Genomic DNA, 12,823 nt, shown 5'->3' with positions numbered 1-12,823 from the left:
TTTTTTTCCTTCACTACTCCCCCTCTCCCGGTTTCACCTATCACCTACCCCTTCTTCCACCCCTTTCACCCCAACACTTCTTCCTCTGACTTTTTTCCCCCAGACCTGATTAAGGGTCTTGGCCCGAAACGTCGTCTGTTTACTATTTCCCATATATGCCGCTTGGCCTCCGAGGTTCCACCAACATTTTAGACAATAGACAATAGATGCAGGAGTAGGCCATTTGGCCCTTTGAGCCAGCACTGCCATTCAATGCCATTGTGATCATCCACAATCAGTACCCCGTTCCTGCCTTCTCCTCATATCCCTTGACTCCGTTATCTTTAAGTGCTCTATCTAACTCTTTCTTGAAAGCATCCAGAGAATTGGCCTCCACTGTCTTCTGAGGCAGAGCATTCCATAGAACCGCAACTCCCCGAGTGAAAAACTTTTTCCTGAACTCCATTCTAAATTGCCTAGCCCTTATTCTTAAACTGTGTCCTCTGGTTCTGGACTCCCCCAACATCAAGAACATGTTTCCTGCCTCCAGTGTGTCCAATCCCTTTCGTCAATGCTTTAGATGCAGGCATTGAGAATAACATCAGCAAATTTGCTGATGTTACTAAGCTGGGTGGCAGTGTGACATGTGATGAGGATGTTAGGAGAATTCAGGGTGACTTGGATAGGCTGGGTGAGTGGGCAGATACTTAGCAGATGGCGTTTAATGTGAATAAGTGTGAGGTTATCCACTTTGGGAGTAAGATCAGGAAGGCAGATTATTATCTGAACGGTGTAGAGTTAGGTAAGGGAGAAATACAAAGAGATCTAGGAGTCCTTGTTCATCAGTCACTGAAGGTGAATGAGCAAGTGCAGCAGGCAGTGAAGAAGGCTAATGGAATGTTGGTCTTTATTACAAAGGGAATTGAGTACAAGAGCAAGGAAATCCTCTTGCATTTGTACAGGGCCCTGGTGAGACCACACCTGGAGTATTGTGTACAGTTTTGGTCTCCAGGATTAAGGAAGGACATCCTGGCTGTAGAGGAAGTGCAGCGTAGATTCACGAGGTTAATTCCTGGGATGTCTGGACTGTCTTACGCAGAGGGGTTAGAGACTGGGCTTGTACACGCTGGAATCAAGGAGATTGAGAGGGGATCTGATTGAAGCATATAAGATTATTAAGGGATTGGACAAGATAGTGGCAGGAAATATGTTCCAGATGCTGGGAGAGTCCAGTACCAGAGGGCGTGTTTTGAGAATAAGGGGTAGGTCATTTAGGACAGAGTTAAGGAAAAACTTCTTCTCCCAGAGAGTTGTGGGGGTCTGGAATGCACTGCCTCGGAAGGTAGTGGAGGCCAATTCTCTGGATGCTTTCAAGAAGGAGCTAGATAGGTATCTTATGGATAGGGGAATCAAGGGATATGGGGACAAGGCAGGAACCAGGTATTGATAGTAGATGATCAGCCATGATCTCAAAATGGTGGTGCAGACTCGAAAGGCCGAATGGTCTACTACTGCACCTATTGTCTATTGTCTAATCTTATATGTTTCAATCTGATCCCCTCTCATCCTTTAAATTCCAGTGTACACAAGCCCAGTCGCTCCAATCTTTCAACGTATGACAGTCACGCCATCCCGGGAATCAACCTCGTGAACCTGCGCTGCACTCCCTCAATAGCAAGAATGTCCTTTCTCAAATTTGGAGACCAAAACTGAACACAATACTCCAGGTGTGGTCTCACCAGGGCCCTGTACAACTGTAGAAGGACCTCTTTGCTCCTACACTCAACAACCGTTGTTATGAAGACCAACATGCCATTAGCTTTCTTCACTGCCTGCTGTACCTGTATGCTTACTTTCAGTGACTGATGAACAAGGACACCTAGATCTCGTTGTACTTCCCCTTTTACGAATTTGACACCATTCAGATAGTAATCTGCCTTCCTGTTCTTGCCACCAAAGTGGATAACCTCACATTTATCCACATTAAACTGCATCTGCCCACTCACCCAACCTGTCCATGTCAGGAGCGGACATGGAATGGACCCAAATGCAGGACGCAGGCTATGAAGTACTAGGGGTAGGACAGGATGGGGATGCCATGGCATGCATGGGGTAATGCAGGCGGGGCTGGATCCCGGAGGTCAGGCGAGGCAGGAGGATCCCAGAGTTCGTGGCAGACAGGAGGATCCCAGAGTTTGTGGCAGACAGGAGGATACCAGAGTTCTTGGCAGACAGGAGGATCCCAGAGTTTGTGGCAGGCGGGAGGATCCCAGAGTTCAGGCAGGGCAGGAAGATCCCAGAGTTCAGGCGGGGCAGGAGGATCCCAGAGTTTGTGGCAGACTGGAGGATCCCAGAGTTTGTGGCAGGCAGGAAGATCCCAGAGTTCAGGCGGGGCAGGAGGATCCCAGAGTTAAGGCAGGCAGAAGAGATCTCAGGTCAGGCCACATAGATCCCGGGTAGGGCTGCCTCCCAGGCAGAAACACGGAGGCCTGGGCAAGGTGTGGGGCACAAGCCATCAGAGGTGAGGGCTAGGAAGGGACTGAACTACCTGTAGGGCAACGGCAATGGCTTGGCTTACCTAACGGGAGTAACGGACAGGAAGGGACAGAACCACCAGAGGGGTTACAGCGATGGTCTGGCTTAACCGATGGGGGTAAGGGCTGAAATGGTTGCCTCAAGAGGACAAAGGTTTAAGGTGCTGGGGAGCTAGTACCGAGGAAATGTCAGGGGTACGTTTTTCACTCAGAGAGTGGTGAGTGCGTAGAATGGGCTGCCGGCAACGGTGGTGGAGGCAATACGATAGGGTATTTTAAGAGACTTTTGGATAGGTACATGGAGCTTAGAAAAATAGAGGGCTACGGATAAGCCGAGCAATTTCTAAAGGCAGGGACATGTTTGGCACAACTTTGTGGGCCGAAAGGGCTGCAATGTGCTGTAGGTTTTCTATGTTTTAAAAGCAGAACATTGATCTCAGAGTATAGTCTGCGTCTACTACCCATTAATTTGAACATGGCATGTGACACCCACCTTCTAAATTCATGTACAATGTTTATCTATGTCATCTGATGGGCATTGACATTGTTGAAACACTTCTACGAACGGAGATTCTTACAAGCGAATTGATGCATCATCGGTCTCTCCACACGATAATGAAAACTTGCAATTTGCTTTTCAGTAAAAGATCTGAATAGGAACAGTTGTTAAAAATGTCTGCCTGATATCTTTTGTTTTTACTTTGAAGGGATTAGCATTTGTTGGAATATGGTTTTGTTGTCTTGTAGTTCTCATTGTTTTTCAACCGAAATGACAACTTTGATATCGAATTCCATCTGATTTTTTTAAAAAATTTTATGTTTTCTTGATATTTATGTTGGACGATGCAACATTGAACGTCCGTAACCATTAAAGGTTAACGCTTGCTGAAACCAACCTCCGTCCAATTGAACGCCCTCCCAAACTGTGCCCACACCCCTGTTAGGGTAGCAAAAACACTTACGAAAATGAACGAGATAAATTAATTGATAAAGGAATGTAATTCATTTCCAGAGTTTGAATGTCATAATTTATTCATTCCATCTGTGAGTATTAAGCATAATAAAGAATATCTTTTGCAAGTTATATAAGAAAAGGACAAACATCAACTTAAGTAGTTTCTGACCAAACACGGAGGTCCAATCAGCGGATTCCAGAGGTGCGATCAGCCTTGGGAGCAGAGGACATTGAGGAGGTGATTCGCAGGGCGGCGAATCTGGTATTAAAAGGGAGTTTGTGGACATTCGAGAGATCCAGTCAGTGTTGGAACAGAGATGTTTGAATTAAATAAAAGTATGGAAGGGGCAAGGGACGGCATTGTCTTGTGTAGGTCCCCGGTGTGACTAGGGGCTTCATACTTTGTCTCATGAGGCGTGGACGAAAGGAAACAGAGGCCAAAGAAATACATTAGAGAACTTGGTCGTGGTTGCCCATTGTACAAAGCAGGCAGGAAGGTAGTGGAATGCTCCTCCTGTAGGATGTGGAAAATCATGGAACCTCAGGATCTCCCCGATGACTACACACGCGAGAAGAGCAGCCAACTCCAGCTCATGAAATACCGCATTAAGAATCTGGAGCTGGTGTTGGGTGAGCTTAGGACCATCCGGGAGACAGAGCATCTAATAGATAGAACTATTAGCCAGGTCGTTACACCCAGAGGGCAGAATTCGGGCAATCGATGTATGAACACCGAGAGAGGTAAAGGAAGAAGTGAGTAAGTGCAGGATCTTTCTGTAGCCGTTTCCCTCAGCAACATGTAAACCCCTTCGGATACTGCTGAGGGCGATGACATAGCTGGGCACTGTGGTCGGCTCTGATCCTCAGAACGGTACGGTGTATTCAAGCGGAGCAATAGTCATAGGTGCTTAGATAATTGGGGGGGGGGGGGGCAGATGGGAGATTCTGCGGCAGCAAAAAGGACGCCGGACTAGTGTGTTGCCTCCAGGATGTCTCCGGATGTTTGCAGAATGTTCTTGAAAATGAGCCAGAGGCCGCGGTAGATGTTGGTACCAATGACACAGGCAGGAGAGAGGTAGAGGCCTGGGCAGTATGTTTAGAGAGTTAGGAGGGAGGCTGAAGAGCAGGACCTCCAAGGTGGTAATCTCCGGATTACTCCCGGTGCTAGGAGCTAGAGAAGGTCACAACAGGAATATAGGCAGATGAATACGTGACTGAGGAGGTGGTGCAGGGTTTCATGTTCTCAGATCATTGGAATCCTCTCTGGGAAAGGAGTGGCCTTTACAAGTGTGACGCGAGGCATGTGAACTGGAAGGGAATCAATATCCTGGAAGGGAAGTTTGCTGACGCTGAGGTGAAGAGGCAGAGGATGGGGCGGTTGCCGCAGAAGGAATGACAGATATTGAAGTACTGAGCTCGATGGTTGGAAATGTGACTATTTTAATGCAGGTCGAACCATAAACAGGGCAGGGCGGATGAACCTGGATCAATACGTTAAACTATGATATTTTGGCCATTACCGAATGTTGGATCTCTCGGGGCAGGAATGACCGCTGAGTGTTCCGGGAGTCAGATGTTTCAAAAGGGGCAGGGAGGGAGAAGAAGAGGCGGGACAGTGGTACTACTAATCAGGGCTATTATCACGGCTGCAGAAAAGGTGGAAGTCATGAAGGGACTGTCCACTGAGACATTGTGAATGGAAGTCAGAAACTAGAATGGGATAATAACTCTACTAGTTGCTTTTGTCGTCAACACCCCAACCCCGCAAACAGAAACATTGAGGAACGGATGGGGAGGCAGACTCTGAAACGCTGCAATAATAATAGGGTTGCTGTGATGGGTGATTTTAACTTTCATAATATTGACAGTCATCTGCTTAGAGCAAGGAGTTTTGATGTAGTGGAGTTTACTAGGAGTATTCCGAAAGGTTTCCTGACACGATATGTCGGTAAACCAACTGCAGGAGGGGCTGTATATGATCTGGTACTGGGAAATTTAGCTCGGCTCGGTGGAAGAGCGTTTTGGAGGTAATGATTGCAACTCTGTCTCCTTTACCATGGTGCATGAGCGAAATAGCAGCTGACAATGTGCGAAAACAGTTGATTGGATTAGCGGGCGGAATATGATGTCATTAGACAAGATCTTGGGAACCTAAATTGGGAGCAGATGTTCTCAGGGAAATTCATGGCAGAAATGTGATAAGTATTGAGGGATCATTTACATTGCGTTCTGCAATTGGTATCTTCCACTGAGGCAGGAAAGGATGATAGTGTAAAAGAACCATAGCGTACAAAAGTTGTAGAAAATCTAGTTAAGAAGAGAAGAAATGCTTCTGAAACTTTCAAGAAATTCGGTACTGTTTGAACTCTCGAAAAATTATAAGGGTGCCAGGAAGCAGCCCAAAAATGAAATTAGGAGAGCTAGAAGGAGCCACGAGAAGGCCTTGGCAAACAGGATTAAGGAAAACCCAAGGCATTCTACAAGTATGTGAGGAGCAAGTCGATGAGCCTTGTGAGTATAGGACCAATCAGGAGCGAAAGTGGAAACATGCGCATGGAGCTGGAGGAGATAGCAGAGGCCCTTTAAGAATACTTTGCTTCAGTAGTTACCAGTGAAAACGACCTTGGCAATTGTGGGGAGGACTTACAGCGGACTGAAACGCTTGAGTGTATAAACATTAGGAAAGAGGATGCACTAGAGATTTTGAAGCTATTAAGTTAGATGAGTCGCTGGGACCGGTTGAGTTGTACACCAGGCTACTGTGGGAAGCGAGGGGGGGGGGGGATTGCTGAGACACGGGCGGTGATTTATCGGCAGCAAGAACGGGAGAGGAGCCATTGGATTGAAAGGTCGCAAACGTTGTTCTTGTGTTCAAGAAAGAGAGAAGAGATCACAAATTGTAGATCAGTGAGTCTTACTTCAGTGGTGGGCAAGTTATTAAAGAAGATACTGAAAGGCAGGATTTATGAGCATCTGGAGAGACATAATCTGCTTAAGCATAGTCAGCATGGCCTTTTCAAGGGCAGGTGCCTAATGAAACTGAATGAATTATTTTGAGGATGTAACAAAGCAGATTGATAAAGGTAGAGCAGTGGATACTCTAAGGATTATAACGATTTCAGTAACGCACTTGCTATGGTCCCCCAAGCGAGGCTCATTCAGAAAGTAATGAGGCGTATGATCAAGGAGACATTGCTTTGTGGATCTAGAATTAGCTTGCCAAAAAAGGGAAGGGACTATTGTCCATGGTTCATATTCTGCATGGAGGGCGGTGACCAGAAGTGTTCTGCAGTGATCTGTTCAGGAACCTCTCCTCTTTGTAATTATTGTAAATGACCTGGATGAGCAAGCTGAAGGGGGAATCGGGGGTTAGCAAGTTTTCTGAGGATACAGAAGTTGGTGTTGTTGTGGATAGTGTGGAGGTTTGACAGAGGTTACAGCAGGGCATTGATAGGATGCAGAACTGGGCTGGGAAGTGGAAGGTGGAGTTCAGCTCAGATGTGTGAAGCGGTTCATGGCGGTAGGTCAAATTTGAAGAAAACATACTATTAATCATAAGAGTCTTGGCAGAGTTGCGGATCAACGAGAGCTTGGGCTCCGTCCCCACAGGACAGGCAAAGCTGCTGCGCATGTTGACAGTGTTAATAAGAGGGCGCAGAGCGTGATGGTCCTCATCAGCCGTGGGATTAAGTGAATTGAAGAGCCTTGCGGTAATGTTACAGCAAGGGAAGACCATAGTTAGACTCCACTTGGAGTACTGTGTTCAATGCTGATCACCGCACTGCAGGAAAGATGTGTATACCGTGGGGAGAGTGTAGAGGAAGTTTACAAGGAGGTTGCCTGCTGTGGAGTGAATTTCTTATGAGAACAGGTTGAATTAACTTGGCTTTTTCTCCTTGAAGCAAGGGAGGAGGAGAGGTGAACTGATGGAGGTGTAAAAGATGGTGAGAGGAATTGATCTTGTCGATAGCCAGAGGCTTTTTCTCACCCAGAGCTGAAATGGCTGCCATGAGTTGGCATAGTTTTAAGGTGCTTAGAAGAAGGTAGACAGGAAATATCAGAGGTATATTTTACACACAGAGTGGCGGGTAAGTAGAAAGCAGTGCCAGGAAAGGTGGGAGATGCTGATCAAATAGGTTTCTTTAAGAGAGATAAATAGATGAAGCCCGGAAAATAGAGAGCCATGCGGTAGATAAATTCTCGGCAGTTTCCAGAGCAGTTTATATGATGGGCAATAGACTCTGTGCCAAAGACCATATAATGTGCCGTAGTTTTCCGAGGTTCCATGTTTTCATCAATACGTCCGTTACTGGCAATAGATCAATAGAAAATAACAATCTGAAAATCTGCATATTCATCATTCTGGATTGGAGAAAAGGACATGCTGTCAGTGTAATACATTTTATTTGATGTAAAATCAATACTGCCAATAGTAAAATAAGTTGTGCACTTGTTTATAAATTTGGCTGCCAAATAAATCAAAGTCATTTCTTGTTGTATAAAAGGGATTGCAATTAAATGCCAATACCGATAGGAATATTGATTTCGTGCATATATTTAAGTAGCTAGATTTTAAGTGTGCAATGTAATCGCACTGACAGTGACATTAACTTTAAAATGGATTACAAGCATCACCAAAGTATGCTACCTCAATAGAAATGTGCAATTTAATTCAAAACCATCATATGGAATTCTTCCCACATTTATTATAGTAGTTCCATAGCCCTTCGCTAATATTTGAATATGGCACACTTTATTGTGCCTATATTGAACAATTCTACAACAGCGTACTTCACAGACAATAACATATAGAAAGTGCAAGCAAAAGAGGGCACAGTTTGTTTTTCGGTCTTCATCGGCCTGATGTGAAGGATGTGAATAAACCGGCGACGATTCAAGCTGCAAGTGACTTGGAAATCCTGAACTGTTGTCGTTCATTTCATCGTTGCTGTCAGTTGAAGAGAAAACAGGGAAAGCCAGATGCAAGCGAATCTAGGACTGGGGCTCTGTTCGAGAGAAAATGACTGGCGTCAAACTGAGCAAAAAAATCACAGTTTCACCAAACAACACACACAAACTGCTGGTGGAACGCTGCAGGCCAGGCAGCATCTATAGGGAGAAGCACTGTCAACGTTTCGGGCCAAGACCCTTCGTCAGGACTAACTAAAAGGAATGATAGTAAGATATTCGAAAGTAGGAGGGGGAGGGGAAATGCGAAATGATAGGAGAAGACCGGAGGGGGTGGGATGAATCTGAGAGCCGGAAAGGTGATTGGCAAAAGGTATACTGAGCTGGAGAAGGGAAAGGATCATGGGACGGGAGGCCTAGGGAGAAAGAAAGGGGGAGGGGTGCACCAGAGGGAGATAGAGAACAGACAGAATATTGGGCAAAAAGAGAAAAAAAGCGGGGGGGGGGGATCTAAATATATCAGGGATGGGGTACGATGGGGAGGACGGGTATTAACTGAAGTTAGAGAAGTCAATGTTCATGCCATCAGGTTGGAGGCTACCCATAGTTATATAAGGTGTTGTTCCTCCAACCTGAGAGTGGCTTCATCTTGACAGTAGAGGAGGCCATGGATTGACATATCAGATTGGGATTTGTCTATCTGATATCTGATATATCTATCCATGGCCTCCTCTACGGTCAAGATGAAGCCACTCTCCAACCTGATGGCGTGAACATTAACTTTTCCAACTTCCGTTAATGCCCCTCCTCCCCTTCGTACCCCATCACTGATATATTTAGTTTTTCGTTGCCCCCTTTTTTTCCTCTCTTTCTGCCCATCACTCTGCCTGTTCTCCATGTCCCTCTGGTGCTCCCCGACCCATTTCTTGCTCCCGAGGCCTCCCGTCCCATGATCCTTTCCCTTCTCCAGCTCAGTATACCTTTTGCCAATCACCTTTCCGGCTCTCAGCTTCACCCCACCCCCTCCGGTCTGCTCCTATCATTTCCCATTTTACCCTCCCCCCTCCTACTTTCATGTCTCTTACTGCCTTTCCTTTCAGTTAGTCCTGACGAAGTGTCTCGGCCCGAAACGTTGACAGTGCTTCTCCCTATAGATGCTGCCTGGCCTGCTACGTTCCACCAGCATTTAGTGTGTGTTGCTTGAATTTCCAGCATCAGCAGATTTCCTCGTGTTCACCAAACAAAGTAATGTTTAACGAAGAGCACATTGGGAGAATGTTCAATGTGGAGTGAAAACAAATAATTTCTTTGAAATGGCCAATGTTGGCAACAGGCAGTCTGCAATATTTCTGGTTTGCATAACCAGTCCACTTCAACTTTTAAAAGTAGTATATTAAAAGAACAAGTGCAGTGTGAAAATTCACATAGTTCGCTTTAAACTTGGAAGTCATGTTTTGCACGCATCAAAACAGAGCTTCTCGTAAGCCTCTGACGGAAACGATATATTTGTGGAAACAGCGTGTTAAGCAGACACAAAAATACATCAGTAAATACAATGCAATCAATGAATATATATGTCTGGTTACTGTGGATAGGCTAGAAGAAAAGAAAGAACTCGTCTTGTTTGTTCTGAACAATATCGGCAATAGAGGGTTGCAGAATATCAGGACAACCACTGTCCGTCACATTCACACAGTCTAAGGAATAAATTATGGCACCCACAACATCATTGCGATCGTCAGGAACCAGATCAGGGAGCGATTATATATAAAACATTATTTCTGCCGATTGCCGCTGTGCAACAAATTACTTGGGATGTTGAACTATTTTCTCATACTCCAAACTTGCTCATTTATTTCATATTTAAAGGACTATAATTCAAAGTGATTTAAAAGAGGGGAATCAGTCATGTATTAAATTGACTACAGGCTTTAATAACACGTTTCTTGTAACCCAAGATCTTCACAAAACCACGAGATTGTTCAATCACATCAATACGCACAAGTTACGACAATTTTCTTTGCCGGTTTATGATCACAGACAGATTGAACTAAAGTACAGCAAAATGAAAATAAGTGTACCGACCGTGTATACTGGAAAACAAACCTTCTGGGTCTTGTGGAGCATGACATGTACTGTATAGATCGTCGTCGGTGTAATATTCGACTTCACTAATGGAATGAGTGGATCCAGTAACTAAAATTCAATGAAATAGATATTCAAGACATTTACTTGGTATTTTTCTTGTTTTTGTAATGAACACATCATTCAATCATCACATCAATGACAGTATCATCTTTACCATATATGGCATAATCGTTGAATACTGTTCAATAGAAGGTAAAAGGAAGATGTGTGTTCCGCCTTGAATTGATAATAAAACAATCGATACGTGTACATGGAATCGATTTTATAGCTGACTCGTCTGTGTAGTGCTTTTTGAAACGCTATCGTTGACGGATGAAGGTAACTACGGCAATCCTGCTGGAGGAGAATGAGGTAATATATAGATAGAAACAAAGACAGATTGATAAAGTAATACGATGAAAGGGTACTTATCACGGGTCTCCTTTAAGTGGGGACAGTTAATGTTATCGGTTACAGTTCATTCGATATTATAAGTAGAAATAAAGTAAGCTAAAGTGACTGAAGCCGTCATCCAGTTAGCAGAACATGTTCAGATGGAGAATGAGTTCACGTTTCTAGTTAATGTCTTCGTACTAGAATGTGAGCAGGTATGGCCCTGGAAAGTTTGGAAGACTGAGCCATAGTTCGTGGTGGGTAAATTATTCAAGAGGATAGTCTGTGAAGTAATTTATCTGCTTAAATCACGCTTAGAATATCACGCTCACTTCTGGTCAGCTCATTTTTAGAAAGGCATGAATCCTCAGAGACGGTGTAGAAGAGATTTAACAGAATGATGCCCGAAGTAGGGTGCACAGTTTTTAATTACAGATTTTTCGGTATAGAGTGCTCCTCCTCAGAGTCTTTAATCTGATTAAAGGAGGGAGCTACCTTTAATCTGATTCGAAGAAATAATGCAGTGTTGTCAGTGGTAATTTTGCTGGGGGTGAAAGCGTGGAACGCCCTTTCGAGGCTGGTATTGGAGATAGATATATTAGAGCCATTTAGGAAACTTTTTATGTGGCCACGTGTGGTCAGTTGCTTTATGTGAAAGCAACTAAAGAATGTGTAGGATGGGAGAGCAAAATTGATCCCTTTGTAAGTTAACAGGTCGGCACAACATCGTGAGCGTAATGAACCGTACTGTGCCATGTTGCTCCATGTTCAGTGTTCTCTGTTCTACATTCTATTGCCGAACAGAGAAAAGTTTAGAAAGAAGGCTCTTCGAACTTGCTGAAAAAAGTGCTAGTTGTTTCAGGAAAGAAAAAAGGGAATGCCTCTAATACTCTGAAGTACTGGAGACTATATCAGCAGATGCTGGCAGAGTATGCTTCAGATTTGTATTATTCATTGAGGTTCCCGACAATGATCGTGAATGATATCATACCAATCCAGAATCCAGACTGAGATAGCTGAAACCTGGTTCACAGCATCCCTCACAATTCATATCTAATGTGCTATGGAACAATGGATATGCATTTTCATCGTCTATTTGCCGCATCTATTTATGTCCTCGAAGCTTATGACTTAATTTCCCACGTGCTATAAGGTTTCCTTGCCTCTCATCCTGTCTCGCCAATCACCTATCAACCTACCCTCCTTTCCCATGCTCCAGCTCCTTATTTTGGCTTCTGTAGCTCCTTTACAGAGCCAATAAAATGTTTTGGTTCGAAACGTTGACGGTTCATTCTCTACCATAGGTGCACCTTGATCTGCTGAGTTCCAGTAGAATATTGTGTGCTTTGCTCAAGATTTTCAGCATCCCCAGAATCTCTTGTGTTTATTGTATGACACCCCATTATTATTTTTGTTACAATTTCATTTCTGAAGTAACTACACAGCCATGAGTTTTTGTTATTTCTTGATTTTGATAACAATATTGGATGAATTGAGACGGTATCAATTTGTACATCGCGGATTCTGTGTCATAATACACACCTGAATCTTGCATCTCAGAAAAATTCTGGAATGGTGGAATATTCCCAATTTCCTCATAAATTGTTTGGTAAAAGTCAGCAGGTAATCCTTGGCCACTCATTAGTGTACCTAATGAAGAGGGAGTTGAGATGAACATCTGCATCAACGAATTTGTACACGAACATTAGGATTAAACTAAAATTAATTAAAATGACCTTAGTCAAGGTGAAGAGTCAGTGAACGTGATCGTTGAATTGGACTCATGTGTGCGTTATGTTCCTGGCCAATCAACCGAATAAATTTGAAATCAGAAAGACAAAGTACAGAAAGGTACAGAAGAACGAGTATATTTCCGATCATTGTTTCATAATGAATACACGTCACATTTGAATCGATGACCGGTTTA

This window comes from Hemitrygon akajei, unplaced genomic scaffold (genome assembly GCF_048418815.1).
Source record: "Hemitrygon akajei unplaced genomic scaffold, sHemAka1.3 Scf000109, whole genome shotgun sequence".
Taxonomy (NCBI): Eukaryota; Metazoa; Chordata; class Chondrichthyes; order Myliobatiformes; family Dasyatidae; genus Hemitrygon; species Hemitrygon akajei.
Note: the sequence above shows the minus strand (reverse complement) of the source record.